Source organism: Rhinolophus sinicus, linkage group LG09, assembly GCF_036562045.2.
Source record: "Rhinolophus sinicus isolate RSC01 linkage group LG09, ASM3656204v1, whole genome shotgun sequence".
Taxonomy (NCBI): Eukaryota; Metazoa; Chordata; class Mammalia; order Chiroptera; family Rhinolophidae; genus Rhinolophus; species Rhinolophus sinicus.
The window spans coordinates 99,889,093-99,910,712 of record NC_133758.1 but is presented as its reverse complement, the minus strand read 5'-3'; the positions used below and the strand labels follow the sequence as shown (position 1 = coordinate 99,910,712).

The 21,620-nt window shown below is 39.0% G+C and overlaps 1 protein-coding gene across 2 annotated transcripts in view; it reads left to right on the top strand.

Annotated features, from left to right (window-relative positions):
* The first annotated feature begins 5,645 nt into the window (after positions 1–5,645).
* HYCC1 (hyccin PI4KA lipid kinase complex subunit 1) overlaps positions 5,646–21,620 on the top strand; it is a 56,939-nt gene continuing 40,964 nt past the window's right edge. The window contains exon 1 of one of the 2 annotated variants that reach the window (XM_019727571.2): positions 5,646–5,863. The gene's annotated coding sequence lies outside the window, so the exon portion shown is untranslated. The remainder of the gene's footprint in view (positions 5,864–21,620) is intronic. The other variant, XM_019727580.2, reaches the window with a different exon arrangement.

The following is a 21,620-nucleotide window of genomic DNA, read 5'->3' as shown; positions in this document are numbered from 1 at the left end:
TGCAGATCCGAAAAAGATTTGTAAACTAAACTGAGATAGTGGAGGAAAACTGCCATCTTATCATGTTCTCCTTTAACCTGTGTTTCTGAAGTTCTTCTATGGGCCAAGGTATTACTAATACTATTATGGGGACCCAAATATGACAAATCACAGTTCCACTTCCTTGGGGTTGGGGGGAGGTGGTGCCATTGTTTATCACAGTTATCTATATATTTTTTTCTGTGTTTTCTGTTATCTGGGTTCCCATTTGGAAGAGAAAATCTACATGCAAGTTGATGCTTCTATACTAAATACTCACTAGCGAGCTCTTTTGCTAGTCAGTAATAACAAGATTTATGAGAGCACTTTAAAGAACTTTGAATAATAAATTGGCTAAAAGTAAAAGAAGAATATTTAACTGAGGTTCACTTGGGCAGAATTAATAAATGATGTGCAGTCAGTTGTTATCCCTTCATTTAAAAAAAATAATGTACACTTTTTTGGGGGGTTTATAAAACTAATACCTGCTTATTGTAGAACATTTGGTAAATTAAAAAAATATACGAAGAAGAAAATAAAATCCATCCATGATTTCTCCATGCTTACATGTTGCAGATAGATTCTCCTGACACAAACATTTACAAAATTGTGACCGTGTCACGTAGGTGGTTATGTATCCATCTTTTTCATCTTTTCCCCATGTCACAAAATATTTTTCAAAAACTGCATAAAAGCTTCATAACAAGACTCAACCAACAATAATTTTTCTAGAAGACGTTAGTTAATATATGTCTTAGAAGATCTATGTGGATATTTTTCATTTCCAATCACTTGAGTGTAGCAGTTAAGTCATTAGTTTTTCCACCCCTATGTGTGTGGCTGTCTCATAAATATGAACAAGATCAACTCCACTATTAAAAGGCAAGAGAAAGAAGACTTTTTTCCTTTAAAATTTCTATTATAAAGATATTAAAAGTTTAATTTATGAATCTTTTAAGAAAGATATGGAGGTTGTTTTTTCTTTTCTAGGTTATTCCTAGAAAAACCTGTAACCAAACTTGAAGGAGAAAAGTTCTCTTTGCAAAATGCAATTGGCCCAGCTTCTTTCACTTGGTCCCCAGTTCTGGAAGTCTGTTTATTGGTTTTTACAGGGTGTACAACAATTCACTTAGAGTGTCTTAGGTCATGCAGGTAGGAATCTTACAGGACTCTGGGAAGAGCTGCAGTTGGACCTCACAGACACTGAACGCAAACGCTGGGAACCGGAGTGATCCAGTGTAGCTATAGGAAATGGGCTCATTGACCCCGGACAGCGGAGCTTCATGGATCCCCATCTTTGTTACAGTGACTCATTCTACTCTTTCTCTACTTCTACTGCTCCTTTGTTACCAATTACTCCACCCTCTACTTTATATGTCTCTTCTCTGCCTAATGTCTTGAGTTTACTCATACCTTGTCCCTCTCAGGGCTTCTCAGGGCTTCTTTCTGCTGCCTTATTTTTTCACTTCTGCTCCCACCATGTGATCAACTTTCCCTTTCCATTTCTAGTTCAAATTCTTGAAAGAGAATGGGTGTGGGTAGTCACCACCAACCCTGTTTGGATAGAGTGTTCACATCAGATCACTTTTTCCTGCCTCGGTTTATGTGGTTCTAGGAACGGGGTTGCATGGCCCAGATCATGGCTTAGGCTGCTGCCACAGCTGGGACACTGGCTGGAGTGGCTCTTGTAGAAGGGAAATCTGGCACAGCAAGACAGAATGACCTCTTAGGCACGTTATTTTTTTATTTAAAAAAATACATATTTTAACACACTTACCATTAAAGTAACATATTTTTAAAATGTTTTTTCAAGGCAAAATTCCCCTCACTCTTTCATTTAAAATAGTCATGTTTCATAGAAACAAAGAGTAGATTGTTGATTGCTAAAGACTGGAGGTTGGGGGAAATGAGGAGACGTTGGTCAAAGGGTACAAACTTCCAGTAATACGATAAACAGATTCGGGAGATGTAATGTACAGCATGGTGACTATGGTTAATAATAGTGTATTGTATATTTGAAAATTACTTAGAGAGTAGATCTTAAATATTCTCACCACACACAAAAAATAAAAAGAAAAGGTAGTTATGTGAAGTGAAGGATGTCTTAACTAACCTTATGGAAGTAATCATTTCACAATGTATATGTGTATCAAATTATCACATTGTACACCTTAAGCTTACACTTACATAATGTTATATGTGAGTTATATCTCAATAGAACTGGAAAAAAATACTCATGTTGCCTAGTTACTTTCTGGCTGATTTTAATGGAAATATATTTGAGCTAAAGTTTTCTTAAAGTTCCTGAAATTTAATATTGTAGGGAAAATGTTCATGCTTTATAAACTCATTTGCAAGAAGGTAAATGAATTTTAGTTGTTAATGTAGAATTGTACCTACGGATATTAGAGACTAGCAAAGATGGCTAGAGAAGGTCTAGAATAAGCTGACTTTAATAAAGTATTTATTAAAAGCATTTCCCTTTTCAAACAGTGTTTTCAGGCATTTTCCTAGTGCTTTGCTGCTAAGATATTAATAGTTACACGTAGTGGTTAACTGCAGACGGTTATTGTTGAAAGTTATTTTTATATGCACAAATTGTGATGAAAACAAGAGTGGATTACAAACATAAATTTGTGTTTTGGTTTTACTCTGACCTAGAGGAAAGGCAACTTAACAAGCCATCTATATCATCTTACCACTGCAAAACGGGAAGTGAAGTCACTGTTTCCTGTCTTCTTGCAGAAAGGAAGCAGATATGTAAATATGCATGGGCAGCCTTCAGTCTCTCTCCACTCAATCCATCTGATACACAGTCCTGATTTGGCATTAGTAAAATGTTATGATGTCATTCCCATGTTCTCAACCCTGGGTGTATGTTAGAATCACTTGGGAAGCTTTTAAAGTAAACCCTACATCCAGTCCTCACCCTCCTCCCCCAATTTTCTGATTTATGTGGTGTGGGTGTGGTTTGGGCATTTATGTTTTTGAAAGGCATCCTAAGTAATTCTAAGGATCAGACAGGAAGCCACTAAGCAAAAGGATGGAATCTGTATATCTGAGTTTGCATTCAAGATGCTCTATTATCTATCCCCAACCTAGCTTGCCAGGCTCTGGCTAACCCAAATGGCCTCGCATGCCCTTTGTACATTGCCTGTGCTTTTCCTCTTCTGTTCCTTTTCCAGGCATTCCAAGAGGATCCTCCTTGCATATTTTTTCTGATTCAAATTCCTGTCCATTTTTCAAGACCCACATCAGTTTTACCTCCTTTGTGAAGCCTTCCCTGGCTGTCATTGAGTAGAGGGCTTGCTTGCTCCCTCTTCAGAAGTCATGCAGCAGTTATCGCCTAGAAGATCATCTGAACAATGAATAAGTCATACACTGCTTTGTGTCATCTCTTCCACTGTTGTCTTACATGATTAATCTTTGCCTAACTTTTCATCTGCTATCCAGCTGCGTACACTGTAAGCTTGTAGCATTCCTTTGTGTCCTTGACAAGCTGAGTGCCTTGCAGGAAGTCACTAAATATCGGCCCCTCCCTTCCATCCCTACTTCCACAGGTGTGGTTCAGGCCTTTCTTTCTCCTGGAGTCTTGCCCTGGTCCTAATGGGCCTTTTTGACACTAGACTCTCTCTGGCTCTAAATCAGGCCAACACCTGGTGTCTCACATGGCCAATGGCCAGTACAACTGATTGAGTGTATGTGTATTCCTCTGTTCACTCTTGCTCTCTTCCTATATTATGATCTAGCTGACCCTTTGGCTTTCTTTCCATTTTGGCGCCTCGCTCTCCTACTCTCCTCTCTGCTAGGACTTAACCAGCAGAATTCAATTTCTCTGGTTTAGATTGCTGGTGTTCTCGATGATGTCAGCGTATATAACATACTCTCTAGATCTTTCTGTCCCTATTCCTTTGGGTACACACTTTCCCCGGCCAGGTGCTGGCCCAGCCAACCTAGATTATCCTGCCAACCCTCCATCATTATCCTGGTCTGATCTGTCAAGATTCCACTCCAAAAGAACAGCTACTCGTATACTGTCTTTAGGATTCTCACCTTTTAAAAGAAACCTGATTATGTTGTCCGCATGATTAAAAGCTTCTGTTGGTCCCTCACTGCCTGTAGAATAAAGTCTAAACCTGAGCTGTCCAATATGGGAGTTACTAAAATTCAAATAAATATTGAGTTCCTCACCTATGACATATTTCAAGTGTTCATTAGTCATATGTGGCTATCACATTGGACAATACAGATATAGAGCATTTCCATCTCTGTAGAAAGCTCTATGGGACAGTGTTCATCTAAATACCTCGGTGTAGCTCACGAGGCCTTTTACAATCTCATCTCAACCTTTGGCTTTAGCTTAAGTTTTGGCTTCTACTCCCCTTTCTCCCCTACGTACTTTTTCAATGCTCCCCTTTCACTCAGTGCCCTTTCACAACTCCATGCCTTAGAGCCTGCTGTTCCCTCTTCCTGAAATGCCCTTTGACTTTCTTCTCAGACAAACTCCTACCTACCTTTTAAGAACCAATTCAAACATCACCTTCCTTGTGAAGTTCCCTGACTCTCTTAAACACAATCATTTCTTCCTCTGTGTTCTCCTTGCTCTTTGAACCTAGCTTTCTTGCCCTTATCACTCCATTTTGTCATTTGCTTATACATCTTGCTATGCTCTTGGAACAGGGATCCTGTCTGATTGTTTTGTAGTTCTGCCCTAATGATTACCTGGAATTGTTTGCTTGAGGCCCTTTTGATATCAAGCAATATATTTTCTTATTTATGTGCTTGGCGTGTTTGAAAAAATCACTTGTTGCTTTAGAAATCTTTCCCCTTTGTATTATAGTATAAATCTAGAATGACTTCCTGTCTTCCAGGTTGAAGGTCCATTTTTCTTCTAACTAATTCTGCTTAGACTTGAGAGAGATGTGGTAGGAAGAGTCGAGGAGGCAAAAAACAGAAGGACTATATTTAGGAGCTGGTTCAGATGTGCTCAGGTTCCAGTTGTTACACAAAATAATTAATGGATGTGTTTGGGAGAAGAGCAGGAAGGGAAGATGGAGTTAAAAACAAAACAAAACAGCCCATGGAAAGAAAATTGGGGAATTATACTTGACTTTTTCCAGACTAAGGAATATAATGATATAATAAAGTGGGGAAACTTTTCATGCACTTTGCAAAAACGTACATTTTCTTTTCCTCCTGGAATTTGATGAGATTTTGACAAATTCTTGCGTTTCCAATTACTGGGAAGTAAATCCTCCTGACCAAGACATTAAAATATCAGTTAGTTTCTCTTCTGTGATTACGGTTAACATCCCTTCGACAGGCTTATTTTCTTCTGAGAGAGCTCAGTCTGGGACATTCATTGTCCCAGGACAAACATCGCTATTGCCTAGCCGTTGCCGTAAATCTTGCAGTCAATCATCTCTTCTAGGGCGCTCCAACCACGCCCATTGCTCAGATCACGCCCACCTAAAATCGCCCTCCCTCTCACTTCAAGGATCCGCCCCAGGTTTAGCAGAGGAAGATTCTCATTGGTGGAGAAGTTGTTCTGGTCCCGCCCTGGGGGACGGCGATAGGCCGAACTGGCGTGGGGCGGTGGTGGTTGGCTGCCTGGGGACGGGTCCCTAGTAGTGCCTGTCAGAGTGGCTGGCGGCAGTGGCGGCTCTTGGAGCTGGGTTGTCAGTCAGTGAGTGGAGGGGGAAGATGGCTCGTCCGGACCCGTTTTGCTAGGAAGAAGGGGGGCAGGTGGTGCTGCTACTCAGGAGAAGGCAGGGCAGCCGCTGTCGCTGTCGCTGCGGGCCAGACAGGTCGAGGTTCTGGAGGTGAAGCTCCGGGAGCCGCTGTGGTGAGTCCAGCCGAGCGACCCACGGCGGGGCCCCCAAGGCGGCCGGAGACCGATAACTTTTTTGTCAGGGAGGAGCCCGGGCGAGGCGGCGGCTGGGAGGGGACCGAGACTTTGTCCCCCGAGCGGCGGCTTCGTTGAGGGTAACGGCTCCCGCGCGAGGCGTAGCGGGTGGGCGCGAGCCGGCGCTGCGCGCCGGGGAGGTCGGGGGGCGCGAGCCGCCGGGCCGGGTGAGGGGACTGCTGCCGGCGGCTGCTCGCCCCGGACTTGGGCGCAGCCCTCCTGCCGCTGCCTGGACGACGGCAGCTTTGTGCGCGCGGACTCGGGTCTTTCTTCTTCCCGGCGACGAGCGGTCCAGACTCCGGGCGTGACCCGGGGCCGCCGCCTCAGCGGGACCCGCGGCCCCTCTGCGGGGTCGGCCCGGGGTGGGAGCCCCTCCCCCACCCCCGCCGCTGCCGATTCTCCGGCCTGACCTCTCCCACCCTCCCACCCCCTCCCTGCCACTCCCGCGAGGCAACTGCCCTCCGTCCAGTCTAGTGGCCAAAATGGTCACCGTCGACCTCCCCTCGTCTTTGAGAGCAACGTTCGCTCGGGGCTTTGGTCCCTGGCAGGACCGAGGGATCCAGAGAGCGCTACGAGTCCTGCCTTGCGTACTACACTGGCGATCTCCTCCTCAGCCCTCGCCTCCTCCTTTTTCTGTTACTCGTCTCCCGAGGCTCACGTTAACGTCCTCGGGAATCGTCGGGGTTTTGTCTGAAAATTGTTGCGTGTAAAGACTCCCAAGTTTGCAGGCTTCAGCAGAACTGGGTCTCCGCCCTTAAGCGTGCTAGGTGTGCTTTGTACACTCAGAGTTGAGACATTCCTGAAAGATTTTAATTTTGCCCTAGTGGTTTCGACTGCAGAGAATCGGTTCTCTGAAAAAACCCACTATGACACGCCGGGCAGCCGCGCCGCTCTTCAGGTAGGGGGAGTGTGTGCCTCTGGCTGCTACTACTTGTCTCAGAGACCGTACGACGGGCAGTAGAGCCAGGCTGTCCTTCTGTAAATTGTCTGTCCTTTGAGTCGCGCGTAGTGTTTGAAGCAGGTATGGCACCTCTTTGGCTCATGTCACACTTTACAGTTGGAGATTTTCAGCTTTGAAAAGCTTATCTGCCTAAAGTCATAAGGATAGGTGTAATCGTGAGTCGGTGTGAAAAGAGGCTGCTTTTCCTTAAGAACATTCTCCTAACATCCACACTCTACCCAATTTCTAAGCACTTTTTTTTTCTTCTGTAGGTTAATACATTTTAAGGTTGAAATTAGCCCAAAGCACCGCATTTTTAAAGTACAGGGAAAGGCAAGAAAATAAAAAGTCCTTAGGATCTGCTTGGCCAAGAGTAGCTTCCAAGTCAGTTATTCGAATAATTCATTTAAACAAAATGGCAAGGGAGAAAACCACCACATATTTAGAAAACAAAGTCTGGATTTGGCTTATTTTATCCTTTTACTATGATTACTACCATACAGGGATTATAAACCCTTTGTTATCACCATTAACAGTACCTGGATATGGACATCCAAATGAGGCATTGGCCAGGTCAGTATGTTATTCCTGCTTCTTTTCTTTGTGTAATTCCTATTTTTTGAAATCTGCTCTTGGTCGCATTTTTTAGAGTGGTGTCATTTTGACAACGTTTAAAAATACCTTGTAGTTAACTATTTTATTCAGGATCCTGTTGCCTGATACTTATTTTATAATGAATGTTAAGAAATCTTTAAATAATATTAGTATCAAGACAATTTTTGGAGCCTCAAGTTTATGTTTTGTAAATAATTGAAATTATGTCAAACAAATTTATTTTGTACTGGGACACCAGGCTGAATAGGTACTAGGGCTATGGATTGAATGCCATTAGCTCTTGTCATCAAGACTTTACTGTCTAATGTACAAGATAGACAAGTAAAGTCACAATTATCCCATGTAATACGTGTGATTAGAGATTTGTCTAGTGAAGCAGCAGAGTCGAGTAGGTGATGGCTAACTCAGCTTGGATGTAGGTGGAGTCAGGAGCACACAGTAGTTTTGAAGTGTGATATAATTTTGCCAAGTGTAGGCGGTAAGTGAATAACTTTCCAAGAGGCAAATATAATAAATGAGAAACCATGACAGTTTAGAGAAGTCATTGTCAATGACAAATCCAAAGTCAATAACATTGACATTGACATGACTTGAATACAGGGGTTAGATAGGGGAAAGGTGGAAGATTGAGAACAGTGAGGATGGTAGAGGGCCAGACCAAGGCATTGTATCCTTGCCTAAGGGGATTGGATTGAAAGTGATGGTAAGAAGCCGTTTAATGGATTTGTGTTTTAGACCCTCAGTCTGGCAGAGTGAGGTCGACTCTTGACAGGTCCTGTCACTTTTAGGAAGAAAGAAGGAGGAATCAGGACCCTGAGGATTTGACTTGGTTCCATTGATTGGAAATGAGAAACACATAAATGGAGGGAAGATGATAAATTCTGTATTGGAGTGTTTGAATTTGAGGAAGCTGTGGAGCATTCAGGTGAAGATAGATGTAGATGTTTGGATCTACCAATGTGGAATTTATACAGGAAATCAGAGTTAGAGGGAAGATTGGGGGATAAATTGAAGCTGTATTGATTTGGTGATATTGAAATGACTCAGGGAAAGCCTTAGGTATGATAAAAGCAGCAGCCAGAGAACAGACTCTGATAAAAAAGCAGAAATAGGTTAAAGATTAGTGTGAAAGAGATGGAAGTGTACTGTAGTAGTTAGAAAGATGAAGGACCATCAGAAGAGATGCTAAGAATGGAGAGATTTTCAAATAGAGGGGGAATGGGTCAACAATTTTTGAATGTTGTAAAGAGGTGTCAAGTAAGGAGAGGACTCCAGAGAGCAGTAAATTTGTCAGGAATCCATAGGTGACTTTAACAAGTACAATTTTAGCTAAGTGGTGGTTCAGAAACCAGTCTTCAGAAGATTAAGAAAGAATAGGCAATAAAGTAGACATGCTTGAGTGAGGCATTTCAAGAAAACTTAAGAAGAGAGGGGAGAATGATAGCTATAGAGCAGTGGTCCTCAAGCTTAGCTGCACATTTATAACCATCTGGGGGAGCTTTTAAGAATCCCAATTTCCAGGAGGAACCCCCATACCAATTTGTGGGGTGGTGTGGGACCCAGACATCAGTATTTCAATAGCTTTATTGAAATATAATTGGCATATAATAAACTACACATATTTAAAGTGTACAATTTGTTTGACATGTTTACACTCAAAAAACCACCACCACAATCAAAATAATGCACATGTTCATCTCCTCCAAAGTTTTCTCCTATACCTTTGTAATCTCTCCGTTTCATCCCCCTCTAAACACTGTTATAATTGTTTCTTTACATGTGTAATGAAAGCATGACATCAGATATTCAAGAAAGATGAGATGTTTATAGGAACTAAGTCCCTGAGACAATAGAAGTGGTTGGAATTTAGACTTTTGACCAATAAGAAAGACAATTCTGAAGCAACATCTCTAACAAAGAATATGATGGTAAAGATGTGAGCATCAAAGTTGTCATGTAGTATCAAGATTGGTTCTCTGAAATACTGAAAAATTAGAGAGCATCTTAGTATTGTGAAAATGGATGTCCTTCATAAAACCCCTTAAATGGTGCCTGAGACCCCTGGCACCACCATGTAATACTTTGTCATTTTTTTGGAGGGGAGCAGATGGAATGAACAGTTTGACTATTGCTTATTGTTGAAAGCCAGAGTACCGCCAGAGTCTTTTTGGCCCTTTCGGAGTTAGGCTGCATACTTACACTGAAGAAAGAGAACATTTAACATTTGAAATCTCCTGTTTACAGCATCTTTGTTCAGAAGAAATCGGGCAAGCTTGCCCTTTGGATATATGCCTTTTAAATACATTGGGAGAGAAAAATCATTCCTCTGTCTCCCAAATGAGGCAGAGAAGAGTTGTGGTTAGAAGTTGTCAAAGCCCCCACTTTCCATATAAAAAAAGATAATACCTATATTCCCCCCATTCACTTTTTAGAAAAAATTTCTGGCTCAGGATGTGGATGGAGGTAAAAGCTGAGCCCTACTGGTTCTGAGGTCCAGGGCTTGTTCCTCACTCCTGATTCTTACCTTTGGCAGGGGGCTAAAAGCACAATGGTTAATACCTAAATGTTTTTTGACATTGTACTTGATTGTAAAGATGCAGTGAAGACTTTTGTCTGATTGGCTCCTAGAGTTCTGAAAATTCATTGTGATTAAAGTATGAAAGTATGCTCTGACCTAGAGAGGGTAGGCATCCCTAATTTTGGTGCAGCCTAAATAGAGCAGGAATATCAGTGTTGGCACGATTTGGGGTATTATTGTTACTATAGTCACAGCAATATTGTAAACATTTGGTATTTTCTTAATTACTAGTGTAATACATAATAATTGCAGGAAAATTGGAAAATTCAAGAAAGCATTAATGATATAATGCCTCCACCCAGTGAAAATCATTATTGACACTTTGATGAATATTCTTAAAGGTCTTTTTAATGGGTTTTACTTTTTAATTTTTTTTAACAAAAAGAAACCATATTGTATGTAGTTTTGTGTGTGTGTGGGTGTGTGTGTGTTGTTTTGTCACTAGCTTATTTTCACTTAACTGACTGAATGATTACTTGAGTCAATATAATGTTCTTTTACAATGTAATATCATTTTAAATGTGTGGCCAATATTCTGGCATATAGATTTACCATCATTCATTTAACCACCCTTTCAACTGTTGAAAATTTAAGCTTTTTCCAATAATTTTGAGTGAATAGTGTAGCAGTTAGCTTCTTGATAGATTAATCATTTGCCCATATCTTTATTTCCTTAGGATAAATTATGAAGTCAAAAGTTATGCATATTTAAATTATTTTTAATAGATATTAATAGCTTGCCTTCCAGAAAAGTTTAATATTTATTTTTATTAATTGTGTTTGAGAATGCCAGCAACCTCTCTGTATTCAGCACTGGCAATTAAAAAACTGCTATTTTGATATGAAAAGTTGTGTCTTCTATAAATTTTATTTGATTATTAATGTTAACTATTTGTATTTTGTGAATTATCTATTAGTGGCCTTTGTTTATTAAAACATTGGAGATTTAAAAAAACTGAGTTATGAGAGCTCTTTGTATATAAAACTTTTAGACCTTTGTCAAATTACATTGTAAATAATTTCTCTGGTTTGTCATTTGCATCTTAATTTTGTTTCTTGTTTTTTTCTTTCTAAACAGATTTTTAACATTTTTAGTGTAGTTAAATCTATCAAATTTTTCTTTTATGGTATCTGCCTGCTTAGAAAAGCCTTCTTGCATTCCCCAATTATATAGCTATTCACTTCTATTTTCTTATATTACTTTAGAGTGGCAAGTCTATTATATTAGTACTTTTTATTAAACAATTATCTTTCCTCGGAGGTTTTAAATGTCATCTTTATTATATACCAAATCACGTTTATATATACTATATGATTTTTTCTAGCTTTTTGATTCTGCTTCATTGGGCTCTTTATTTTTTCCTCCAATAATTTCAAACAGTCCTAATTGTTGTAATTTTTAATGTATTTAATTACATGGTTGTGTTAATTCCTATTAAATTTTCCAAAACATTTTCAGCATTTCTCATATATTTCTTTTTCCAGATTACCTTTAGTTCAATTTATTAGGATCCCAAAAGAACCCCATTGGAATTTCTAAATTAATTTTTTAGAGATAGTTGTGATATCTTTACAATATTTTCATCATTTCTCCAAGTCATCTATTATGTAGTTGTCTTCATGTGGTTCTGCCTAATTTTTAAAGTTAATTTTTGGTATTTTAGAACTTATGGCTATTATGAATAGAATCTTTTTTCATTGTATTTTAAGGAGAATTACTGCTTCCTGATGGAACATAGGAAAACTGGTGATTTGTGTATACTGTTTTCTAACTGGTCATCTTATGAAACTCTTAATTCTAATAGTTTTTGTTGGATTTTGTAATAAGGCAGTTACAATATTTGTAAATGATGATAATTTTGTCTTCTTCCCAATATTTAATCCTTGTTTCTTTTTTTTTCAATTGCATTGATCAGAATGTCTAGAATAATGTTAATTATAGTAGTGAATGGTGAGCATCTTTGGCTAATTTCTCATTCAAATGAGAATGCCTTTAGGGTTTCACAGTTGTGTATTCTTTTTGACAATATTTTTTTGCATGTTAAGGAAACAGTCTTCCATTCTCCATCCCCCACCCCTTTTTTTGAATTGAGGTTAAATTGGAAAAAGATCACATGTCTCTGTCATATACATTGAGATGATCGTGTGGTTTTTCTTCTTTTATCTAGTGGTTGATGAATTATATTAGCTTTTCCAAACAAAGCAACTTAATAATAGCATACCTCCTTAAAGTAGTGTTAGATTTGATTGCTATGTAAGATTGATCTCTAGTGTTCCTTTTTATTACCTTGTTCAGGTTTTGGTTTCTGAATATGCTAGCTTTAAAGAGAGAGAAGCTGAGAGAGAGAAGTTTTCCATCTTTTTATGTGCTCTAACAATCTCTCTCTTGAAGGTCTGAAATAGTTTAGCTATAAAAATGTGTAGGTCTTTTTGGATTAAATCAATTTATTGAGATTTTAATATGTGCTACTTTCTAAGTACTTTGCATAATTACTTTCATTTAATCTGTACGTGTCTTTATGAGCTAAGTATTATTATTCTTAGTCTAAAGATAAAGAAACTGAGGCTCAAAGAGTTTAAGATCAACAGCTAGTTAGTGGTGGAGAGAATTTAAACTCCATTCTATCTGATGCTATAACTCATGTTTTTCAATCAGTATCCTAAATTTTTCCTAACCAAGACTCTTCCATTACTCTCTATTACCAAGAAGTAAATTTAATCATTTTATTTGCATGTCTTATTAGTTTCCTCTTTGCCCAATTAGGTTCAGTTTTGGTAACCCTATCATAATTATTACTGGTCTATTCTGTGTCGATAGCATATCTGCTATTTTAACAAATACAGCCCAGTATAGTTATGATAGAAGATGCCAGAATGGGAATGGGATGATATTTACATAATGCACTTTATGTAATTCACATTTTAATTTATAAGGTATTCAAGATCAATTTACATTCCTGAATCCTGTTTGTACCTTTTAAAGACTGTTAAATGCAACACGTGTAAGAGATCAAGTTTTGGAAACAGTACTTTTCCATTGTAGTTTAAATATTTGTCATTGTTGAGGCTTGCATCAGAATAGCCTTTTTAATAGTAAATGTTAAGTGATATTTGTTTGGTGTGTTTTTTCTTGAACAAAGAGTCTTTTGATTAGCTGATGAACATTAGTTGCTTTCTCAGATAACTGCATAAGGATTCATTCAGTTATTTGTACTAGACTTAATGAAAACATTGTATATGGGTTCTTAAACTACTATGAAAATTATTTGAGGTTTTGGTTATTGGAAGATTTACATTTTATTCTTTTCTAGACTTATAGGCTTGGAAATTTAAGAGAATACTATAAACCTTAAAAGTGCTTAAATTGGGCAAGCAATTATGAACTCTATTTTTATCTTTTTGAGACCTTTTGGGGCTTGCCCCTTTAAAATGTAAACAACATTTAATTAATTCAGTTAGGGTATTTGTTCTAATAAACATACACATACTGTACTCCCCACCTCCGCCCTTTGAGGGGGGGGGGCGTCATAAACAGTTGCCAGTCTGACCGCTTTCAACTTGCTAGACACACAGATGCCCTTTTGATCTAAATTTCAATGTCCCTGCTAATTTGTTAATTTATAGATATTACTGTTGCAAACAGAATGACAACAGAGTCCACAAAGCAGTACACACTTCAGTAGTTAGAAGAGGCAGAGACAATTTTGAGAAATTATGAAACTTCAAGTGGGTCTTGATAAGGGAATAGAGAAGAAGGTGGAAGTATTTTAGAAATGAGTGTGGGGAGAAGCAGCCATTAAGTGGGGTAGATAGAAACGTGCAAATCAAATAGACTGTTAGAGAAGTACAGAAAACCAGAAGAGTGGTTACATGGGCGACAGAACCAGAATACTGAAGTCAGTAAAGTCTTCTGAGTAGAGTTTCAGAAAGAAAGACACTTGTGACAAGGTTAAAGAAAGAGTACAGAGAAAAAACCAGTAGATTTGTCATTTATAAGGTCATGGAGAGTATATGATGAGAACCAATATATACTGTAAAGAGGGTTAGGGAATAAATTGGTGCAAAATAATTGAAGCAGTGGCTGTAGATTAGGGTACTAAATCAGAAAGTGAATCAGAGAAGAATAAGTAAGGACAGAAATAACTGGATCATTAGAATCGAATAAATTCTCCCTTCCGTCCTCCCTCCATTTTCCGTTTCAGGAACTATAAGATCCTGAAATGCATTCTCAATAGTCCATTTGATAAATATTTTGTTAGTGATAATTAGAGCTATCATTTTTTTGAGCCTCTGTGGTGTGCCAGTGCTTTATTTGCATTGTTTTTAATCTCTAAAACATTACTGTAATGCAAGTATTATTACCTACTTTTCACAGTTGAGGAAACTGAGACTTAGAAACTTTAAGTAACTTTCTGGAACATGGTCATGAGTTTGTTGAACCTTTTCATTATGCCATGTAGCTTCGATTTATTGAGCTATGTTAAAACACTGGGGTAAGGTGGGGGTATTGTAAAAGGAATATAGGTATGATTCCTCTCCCTATAGAAAGGAATAGAAGAGACATTTTAGTTATGTTCGCTATACTTTGTAGGAACTATTTTCCATTTAAAATGTTTTATAAAATGATTCCTTCCAATATGCTCCTCTATCATTTGTATAATATTTAATTTTTCACAATTACTTTGTTTGGAGATGAGATGTTCTTTCTATCCATGATAATGATAGACTGAGGGGAAAGATGGACAGGCCAAGAAAGGCAACATCAAGACAAGTAAGAGTAAAATTTGTTCTTTTCACTATGAGAACTTTAAACATGTTATACAATTTTAGGTAGCACCTCAGAAAGGTCAGCCTCTCCATGGAAATCATATTGAGTTGGTCACAAGATGGTAATGAGGGGAGATACTTTTCATGTCACCAGATTATAAAGCTCCGGAGTTGTAATATAATGTGATTTATTGAATTTGATTCCATCAATCAGGAATTAGTTGGTGAAAGAGTCCAAACAGATGTTTAGTTTTCCATTATAAATCCTTTCTTCAGAAACAATGCATAACTGAAAAAGAATGCTTAAACTACTTTAGAGATTAAACATTTTTACAGGACTTTCAAGTCCTTTGGGAGACAGCAAGATAGAAATTTTTGCTGTACTAATTTTAGTTTTGTATTAAGCTGCAAAGCAATGTCTAGGTTACATTTTGTTACATTAGTATAAGACTTAATATTATTGAAAATTATTTTAAAAATAATTTAATAATTCAGCCTCTGCTAAAACAAATTGACTGTTATCCCAATTAATATGAATCGACATGGTCATACTGCACTATTTATTTCTGCTTTGGTTAATATAATGATTATTTATTTTTTAGTATAATTTTTTAAACCAATAAGATCCGCTGAGTTTCTGATAGAGAAGAATCAAATAGAATTTTGTAGTACAGTCAAAATCTGTTGCTTTTATTGGGGAAGAAAAATAATTTGCCTTCTACCCTTCTAAGTTCTTCTGGCTGGACTAATAATTATATTAACATGAGATAGATTAACAGGAGAAAATAGCTAAGTTTGTTGCATATGTACATACGGTGCTTCCCTAAGAATATAGAACATGAGGACAGATCAGGCAGTTGAGGCTTCTATACCATCTTGAGCTAAGGAGAAGGGTGAGGGGGTTGTGTTTGGGACTTCAAAGGGGAGGAATGCAATTCAGATGGAGATGGAAAAGCAAATGTTTGGTAAATAAGTGTTTGTGGGGCCATCTTTAACAATGGGACACAGAGAGGCCTTGCTAGGTTCATCCTTGTCAGTCACACTTAGTTCATATAAAACTAGTTATCTATGATGATATCTCCCTTCCTTCAGCAGGTCCTCTATCTGAATTCTTTTAGGTCAGAGGTTTCTCCTGAGTCTTTTGTTTCTTAAAAATAATGAGCTTAAGTGCTTACGTCGTCTGATGGCCACATCAAAATTACAACTAAACTACAAAACAGCCATCATTGAGAGTCGCCTGAAGTCTAACTGAACGAAAACCCTATCACTAAGGACAAAAAGCCCTTTGAGACTGGTAGGAGAGGCAGAGATATTGAACAGACTAGGCTAGTCCCACACCTGTGTGAGCATTAACTACTGGGAAAGATACCTCAGCTGTGGAGGGATATCTTGGCTATAGAGGAGCAGGGGGTCTCAGTGCCATACCAGGCTTCCCAGCCCACGGTTTCAGTGTCAGGGAGAGAAGTTCCGTACAACTTCTGGTTGTGAAAACCAGCATAGATTGTGACTGAGTGAGACAGAGGGTGGCTGCAGTCCCAGACACTCCTCTTAAAGGGCCTGTGCATAGACTTACCTGCTGAAAGACTCACTCACTCTGAGCTCCAAAGCTGGGGCAGCTGCTGGAAAGGTGACAGGGACATACGGGCAGGAACTGAGTTATCTGGCTTCTGGGCAAGGCCTGGAGGAGCAGCTTTCTTTTGGACAGAGGAGCTGGCGGAAGTCATTGTTTCTTTATTGCGCTCTCACCCCTCCCGGATGCAGATGCAGGTGGCTGCCATGTCTGAGTCTCCATCAACCTGGCTGACACTGTTTGCCCCACCTTGGTGATTCAGAGACCTCACCCCAAGCAACTTGCAGGCATACCCAGGCTACTTCCAGTGGCTTTTTCATACAAACAGCCTGCCTCGGCTCATGCTGCAGACTTTCCTGAAGTCAAAGGTTCACAAAACTCAAGCAGCATCAGGTTCCGACATGTCCCATACCACTGGCTGAGCCGCCCTAAGTGTGGCACAAATGACAGCTGGCCTTGATTCATGGTTTAGCCTCTTGAGGCATCTCCAAGCACAACATGGGCAGTGGCCCTCTGCGGATTGCTTTGTGACTCATGCCAGCTGGCTCTGGGCAGGGCACAAGCTACAGCTGAACTTGGCCTGCAGCAGGTCCCCCCCCAGGAGGCCCCAAGGCTGGCATGCCTGGTGGCCAACTTCTGACTGAGCAGAGCATCACCCGGCCGCCTCCAAGGATGACACACCCAAAGGGCAGACTACACAGGCACCAAAGCTCTGCTAGAGCGCATCCTATTCTGTAGAGTCAGCCCCTGCACCACAACTCCTCCACTGTAGTCACAGTCAGTCCTTACAATCAATCATCCTAAGGGCCATTCTCTCCCATTTACAGATAAACAGCAATGAAGGCTCAACTACAGCAGGACACACAACCCACACAAGGGACACACCTGGAGCACCTGGCTTTGGTGACCAGGGAGACTGCACCACTGGGTCCTACAGGACACCTACTACATCAGGCCACTCTACTAAGACTGGAGGCAAAGCTGTCCTACATAGAAGCAAACACAGGGAGGCAGCCAAAATGGGGAGACAAAGAAACATGTCCCAAATAAAAGAACAGAACAAAGCTCCAGAAAAGGAACTAAACAAAATGGAGACAAACAATCTACCAGATGCAGAGTTTAAAACACTGCTTATAAGGATGCTCAGTGATCCCAGGGAGAACGTCAACAAAGAGATAGAAAATATAAAAATGGAGATAGAAAATATAAAAAAGAACCACTCAGAAATAAAGAATACAATAATTAAAATGAAAAATACATTAGAGGGAATCAATTGTAGATTAGATGAAGCAGAGGATCAAATCAGTGATTTAGAAGATAATGTAGCAGAAAACACCCAATTAGAACAGCAAAAAGAAAAAAGAATCCAAAAGAGTGAGGACACTTTAAGGGGCCTCTGGGACAATATCAAGCATACCAATATTTACATCATAGAGGTACCAGAAGGAGAAAAGAGAGAGCAAATAATTGAAAACCTGTTTGAAGAAATAATAACAGAAAATTTCCCTAACCTGGTGAAGGAAATGGATATCCAAGCCCAGTAAGCGCAGAGAGTTCTAAGTAAGATGAACCCAAAGAGGCCCACACCAAGACACATCTCATAATTGAAATGCCAAAGTTTAAAGCAAAGAGAAAATCTTAAAGGCAGTAAGAGAAAAGCAGTTAGTTACCTGCAAGGGAGCCCCCATAAAACTATCAGCTGATTTCTGAATAGAAACTGCAGGCCAGAAAGGATTGGCAGGAAATATTCAAAGTGATGAAAAGTAAGGACCTACAACCAAGATTACTCTACCCAGCAAAACTATCATTTAGAACAGAAAAACAGATAAAGAGCTTCCCAGACAAGAAAAAGCTAAAGGAGTTCATCACCAGCAAAGCAGCATTACAAGGTATCTTAGAGGAACTTCTTTAAGATGAAAAGAAAAAGAAAAAAAAAGATAAAAAATATGAAGAATGAAATGGCAATAACTATGTATCTATCAACAATTACTTTAAATGTAAATTAAATGCTCTAATCAAGATATAGTGTGGCTGAATGGATAAGAAAACAAGACTCTTACAGATGGTGCCTATAAGAGACTCACTTCTGATTTAAATATAGACACAGACAGAAAGTAAAGGGATGGAAATAGACATTTCACGAAAATGGAAATAAAAAACACAAAAAAAGTTGGGGTAGCAATACTTATACCAGACAAAATAGCCTTTAAAGCAAAGGCTATAACGAGACAAAGAAGGATCTAGTAATTCCACTTCTGTGTATGTATCTGAAGAAACCCAAAACACAACTTCGAGGGGACAGGTGCATCCATATGTTCATTGCAGCATTATTTACAATAGACAACATATGAAGGCAACCTGGGTGTCTCTGAATGGATAAAGGAGAGGTAGTACATATATTCAGTGGAATATTACTCAGCCATAAAAAGAATGAAATCTTGCCATCTGTGACAACATGGATGGATCTAGAGGGTATTATGCTGAATGTAGTTAAATCAGACAGAGAAAGACAAATGTCATATGATTTCACTTACAAGTGGAATCTAAAGAACAGAACAAACAAACGAAACAAAGAAACTCATAGATACAGAGAACATTTTTATGGTTGCCAGATGGGAGGGGGTTTGGGAGTGGGTGAAAAAGGGAAAGGGACTGGATTAAGAAGTACAAATTAGTTGTTACACAGTGGTCGTGGGGATATAAGGTATAGCATAAGGAATATAGTCAATATTGTAATAACTGTATCTTGTCAGATGGGTACTAGTTTATTGGAGTGATAGGTTGGGGGACAGGAAAAAATGTGAAAGGACTAAGAAATACAGATTGGTAGTTAGAAAATAGGGGGATATAAAGTAAAGCATAGGGAATATAATCAACAATATATTAATAACTATGTATTAATGCCAGATGGATGGTAGACTACTCAGGGGGATCACTTCTTAAATTATATAAACGTCTAACCACTATGCTGTACATCTGAAATTAATATAAAATAATATAGAATGTCAGTTGTAATTGAAAAATTAAAAAAAGGGCAGGGGGAGACAAAAGGGAATAAGAGGTTCAAATTTCCAGATATGAAACAAATGTTTTGGGGATGTAAATGTTTTGGGGGTGCAGCACAGGAAATATAGTCAATAATACTGTAATAGTGTGGTACGGTGTCAGATGGTGGCTGAACTTACCATGGTGATCACCTCTTTAGGTGTATAAATGTTGGATAACTATGGTGTGCACCTGAAACTAATATTATATGGTCACTGTATTTTAATAAAAATCTTAAAAGATTAAAAAATAAATTAATTTAAAAACTTCAAAAAAACACCAGCTTAAAATAATTATCCCAAAAGGCATATTTTGGGGTGCAAACTCTGCCACCCCTCACTTTTATTATTATGATTCTATTAGTATGCATTACTACTATTAATTGTGTTTACTTGCATTATCTCATCGCACCCCTTCTTTGCCCCCACCATTTTCTAATTGAACATCTGAGCCTCTATTAGACTTCATTATGGTTGAGTCTCATTGCTATTTGCTAAAGGGCAGTGACTCACCCTAAGACATCATCCCAACCCACAAGTCAATGGAATTTGGTTCTCTTAACATTGGTCTCTTCCTTTGTCCCCAACATTAGAGCAGGGAAAATTGTCACTTAGAATGCAAAAAGTGTGGGGAAGAGAAAAGTTCCCCCTTCCCTCCTCTGGTTCTTTTGGCTGGTTGAATGATGAAAAAGACATGAGACAGATTAACAAGAGAAAATCACATTTAATTTCATGTACATGGGAACTTTACATACATGAAACAGAGGCCCCACATACATGAGGTTCAGAGACAGAAAAGGAAAATGAGGTATATGTGGCATCCTGAGCTAAAGATGAGGTAGGGCACCTAGGAGCCTCAGGGAGAAGGAGGGTCATTGCAGGAAGATAAGAGCGACGTTCAGTAACCAGTAGTTTGCCTTGCCATGTAGATGGGTCATAAAGGTTAGTTCTGATAATCACTTATTATGGAAAAGGCCCCTAATTTAAGTTCTCGGTTGTGGGGTTGGGGGGTGGCAGAAGTTTCTCGAGACTAGCTCAAAATAATCCACATAACACAGAGGCACATCTTGGGGTGACTTGTTCTGAACCCTTACAAAAGCTTTAAAGGAATTAAAGTAGAGCCGTGCTTTGGAAAGTATATTTCTGTATGCCATTATTTTGGGGAAAAGTCAAGGAAGAGGGGCAAATGATAGCAAAATTATTATAAAATAATATTTACATTGAGCTTTCTTTTACGTTCCTCCTCATAGCATTTGTTTTTATTATTTGATTTTACTGTACCCTAATTTGCCTTGATTTGTTTCAAAACGGATTAAAGGAGACTCACTTGTGCTGTTTTATGTTCACTTGTTTCCCCTGATAGACTGTGAATCCCTCAAGTCAGGGACTCCGTGATGTTCATTTTTGTAAACCTGGCATATGGGACAGACGTCTGGTAATTTATGAGTAAATGGATGATATTCAAGCACATCTGGGACAAGGAGAGAGAGGCAGATTAGTTGCTACAATCCTAGTTTATTGCAGCTTTGATGGTGTTAATGGGCTGAATTGTGTCCTCCCCCCACCCCACAATCCATATGTTGAATCCTACTCCCCAGTACTGCAGAATGTAGCCATGTTTGGAACTAGTGTCTTTACAGAGCTAATTAAGTTAAAATGAGGTGATTAGGGTGGGCTCTAATCCAACTTGACTGATGTCCTTATAAGAAGAGGAAATTTGGACGTGATGATGTGAAGACACCGGGAGAGGATTGGCTATAAGGCAGTGAAAAAGGCTGGGTCAGATTCTTTCTTTATGGCTCTAAGCAGGCATCAACCCTGCGGACACCTTGATGTTGGATTTCTAGCCTCCAGAACCGTGAGAAAATAAATTTGTTGTTTAAGTCTCACAGTCTGGTACTTTTTACAATAACCCTAGAAATACAGGTGGCTTATATTCTTGGATGTAGCAAAATACCAGATGCCTGTAATTTGCCTATCTCCAAGGAATAGTCTCAATGCCAAAACCTTAAAACTTTGTACACTTCCCCCTGGCAAGACTTGGGAGAGGGAAATTTGGATGGCTTAAGGGAAGAAGTAATTACTCATCTTCCACCTCAATCCATTCAGTTAATGGCAAGCAGCTTGCCATTAACTTCAATTGGATTTGTTTGTTTTGGCGAAGAGAAAGTGTTGGGGTATTT